The following is a 4,000-nucleotide window of genomic DNA, read 5'->3' on the forward strand; positions in this document are numbered from 1 at the left end:
GGCTAAGTTAAGTACTCGTTCCCAATGCCGCGCATATGAAAAATTTCATAACGTTATAACAACCAGCCAATCAGGTGCCTCTCTAAAAATAGTTGCGTAGTTTAAAAAACTATCATTGGAAGAAGCCCATCTGTGGGGGCTCCGTGCTTTTACCTCATCCTCTCTTAGTAACCACATCAATTCTACCTATGTCTTTCTTGCATGTTTATTGAGAAGCTTAGGGTCAGGGACATTAAAGTGTTATAATTCAATTTAACTCTAAACTCACTCGAAAATATATATATTTACAAGAAAAAATGAAAAGCAATCAATAAAGAATAATAATTACAAGGAGACAAGCTAGAAATACAATAGTTCTGTGTAAGTTTGGGACACCTAAAATAGTAGAGACTAATTGAGTAGGTGCCGCAAGTTTGAAAATATGAATGATAAAGGAAATACAATTTAAAAAATAATTATTAATCAGGTTAAAAGTATTGTCAGGTAGCCATCAATTATTACACCCCTAAGATTTTTACGACTAAAATCTATGCAAGGATGTAATTTGTTTAGTGGTGACGGGCAGTGCAATCCAGAGGCTACCCCCAGTAAACTGAAGAGACTGCCATATTGGGTTTTATTAACTTGATTCATAAACAAATTTAGGTTAGACTCACCAGTAGCCACAGGCAAAAAAGCAATCGATCAAATGTTTTTTGTTACCATTGACCTTTCTGATAGGTTTTGTTGACGGCCGCTAAGTTTTTGTTACTTCATATTCACCGGTCTCTGGCTCGCTTGTGCGCCTTCTACGACACCCGGATGATACACTTGTTCTGGCGATCGGTCTTCAATAAATCTGTCGCTATTTGACAAACTTCATATATTCCTTACTACCAGATTACAAACTAGGCATTGCGTGGTGGAATTGTTCATTTTGCCTGGGCCATTGCCCGTTTAGGGTCAGAAACGTCGTTGGAAGCACAACAATCAGTTGGCTTTGCATCGTGTTTCAAGTGTAAGAGAGAAAGCGCACAATAACTGCAAAGTTTTAGGCCATGAAAGGTTTTTCTTGGGAATAGACAGCGATAATTCTGGGATACGAAATGCACCCTAAAGGGGGATTTTGTGTGTAAGCACGAATAAGAAGAAGGAAAATTCTCCGATAGTATTTATGCTTTAATCTATTTATATGTATAAAGGAGAGAACAAACAGTTTCGCAGGATTCTGGAGATTTTACTGATTTCATGTGAGTCCATGCATTACATGTTGATCTCGTCCATGGTTTCCGATCACCGCGATCGTTCATTTTCCTTCACACGTTTATGTAGGTGTCGACTCCTCGGATGCTGGGATAATATTCATCTCAGAAATCACACTGACCAACAATGTGCAGTTTGGGTTTCCCAGCTTCAGTCTCGTCCTCGGTCTTGAGGCTTGTGAAAACAGACTATATTCAAGTGTTTATCTCTCGGCTTAGATCAGCATGGTTATTAGTTCAATTCCTGCACAATTTTCGAATCTTTTAGACTTCATTACCATGGCTTAATGAGCGGTTCTCTTAACTGCAATGATCTGCTTTTTAAAAAACATTTAATTTCCTTGACTCGAGCGCATGGCGTTGCATATATTCTATGTTACTTAACGTTCATTTTTCATTGCAGGCATTTTCAGCGCCCGACATCCAAAAGACGTTAAATACATCTCTTGAAAAGTTGATTCATCAACCATGCTTTATTCAGAGCATTCCCGAAGATGCACAACGCACCTTGCAGAACGTCACCAAGTTATTCGTCATTCCACTCGACACTTTATTGGCCTTGCTATCATTCACTTTCAACTCTGTTGTTCTGGCTGCCGTTTTACGCACCCGCTCCATCCAACGCCCGTCATTGCTGCTCTTATGCAGTCTTTCGATGACCGACGTGATCTGGGCAATTTTTTCTCTCGTCGACAACACTGTTGCTTTTACCCATGAATCTTCTTGTCCTGGCTTACGAGGGTTTGGAGTAAAATTTGTCGTCGCTTTGTGTCTCTTTTTAGTTCTCGGTAACCTGGCGATTATTAGCTGCGACCGACTTTTAGCCGTAAGCAAACCGTGGTGGTATCGAAACCACGTGACACGGTTACTTGCCATCAAGCAGGTGTCATTTGTGTGGGCATTGAGTGTCATTGGAGGATGTGGAATTGGAGCCGCCTCATTGTATTTCACAACAGTCAAGTTCATAGTTCGATTACTTACTGTTGTGTGGTATTCTTTATGTATCTTGGCCATACTTTCTTGTTACATTGGTATATTTATTGCAAATGCGCGTCACAGGAAGGCTATGAATCAGTACGGAAGACATATGCGCACCGCCTTAGCGAGCGAGAAGAAAATAGCAAACACAGCTTGTTTGATCCTTATATTGCTGTGTTTTACCACTCTTCCCTCCTTGATAGTTCCGTTCGTATTACATCTGAAGGGATTCTCAATTGATGATCTGAGTCTCTTCGCACAATTGATTTGTTTATTTGTTACTCTTAATGGTTTGATAAATCCTTGGCTGAACTATGGCCGCAATGAAGATGTGCGAAGTGCTGTGCGAAATTTAATCCGACACCGATGGTTCAGTAGAGGAGTAGGTCGCAGCCACACTGAAGAAACTAGACATCGTCAAATCACTCTTTTTTCCTTGAGGCCTTCCAACAAAGTCACTGTTGTAACACAATTGGACCATGCTGCCTCTGTTAAGTCTCAGAATAAGGCACTTTCTGACACTTGATAGGATAAGGGCAATGTCTGAGAGAAGGGAACGTGAACAAAGAAACTGAAGGGTTGATCTTTGACATTCAAGATCAAGAACTTTGTATGTTTGTTCTCAATGCTATTATGTCGTTTAAGGACCACGTAGAGGTGTAGAAAAGGATGCGTGAGAGTGTATGATGGGTGGGATAAACCGAGATACGAGCGCCAGTACTAGATGGAGCGTTTTCCGGAATTGCAGTCCTTCTAAGGAGTAATTGCGACCGGTTTATTCCAGGGACATGAAGGAGCTGACGGCTGAGTTTAACGAATTCTTCATCTCAGTGGGGGCTCGTTCCGCAGAGGAATCTAAGAGGCTTTCTCTTGTCAACAGTTTCTCCCTTGAAAATGATCTTGCATCAACTTAGATAATAACCGTAGAAGAGGAATTCCATTCCAATCCATTCATTTCCCTTGAATATTTAAGGCGCAAGGATTTGATAAGTTACATATGGGGATTGTTAGGGACGCTAGACCAGAGATCCTACCAGTCTTGACCCAAACTTGTGAACAGGTCCCTACTCACATCTGTTTCCATCAGATTGGAAGGAGTATGAGGTCGACGGTTCCCGAACTCAAAGAGTGAAAATAGGCCGATCTCACTACTACTTGCGCTGTCCAAAACTTTGCGAGCGCAGAGCGCTTAATCAGCGCACACACTGTACGAGAAGTACAAACTATCTTACGGTGCACCAAAGTGGAAATAAAAAGTACTCAGTATTCTACTGAAACGCTTAACATCTTCATGTCGGACTTTATTTTGGAAGTGACGGAAAAAAGCAGGTAACAGCATTAATGCTCTTAGATTTGTCAGTCTTTCGACAGCATCGACCATAGTACCCTTTTGAGGAAACGTCCAGTGGAGGTTTGGGACTCTCCAGGGATGCGCCGGACTTAGTAGTTCAAAAGTTATTTGACCGATAGTCTTTAGTCCCTTTGAATCGGATGTGTATCATCGCAGTTTTATATTGTGTTACATGGCGTCCCAAAAGGCTCAATCCTGGGTCCTGCACTCTTTATCATATACATGGATGATCTGCAATCTTCCCAAACGCTGACTCACTTAACTGCCATATAGATGACTCGCAATTGTCTATGTCATTCTCTGTTCGAGACACTATTGCAGGTGAGGTTCAGTTGACACAGGATTTATGAGAGATTGCTGCGTGGTGCCGTCGAAATAACTTACTTATTAACCCGGACAAGACAAATCTGCTGTTACTTGGAACACCACC

This window comes from Montipora foliosa, chromosome 5 (assembly GCF_036669935.1).
Source record: "Montipora foliosa isolate CH-2021 chromosome 5, ASM3666993v2, whole genome shotgun sequence".
Lineage (NCBI taxonomy): Eukaryota > Metazoa > Cnidaria > Anthozoa > Scleractinia > Acroporidae > Montipora > Montipora foliosa.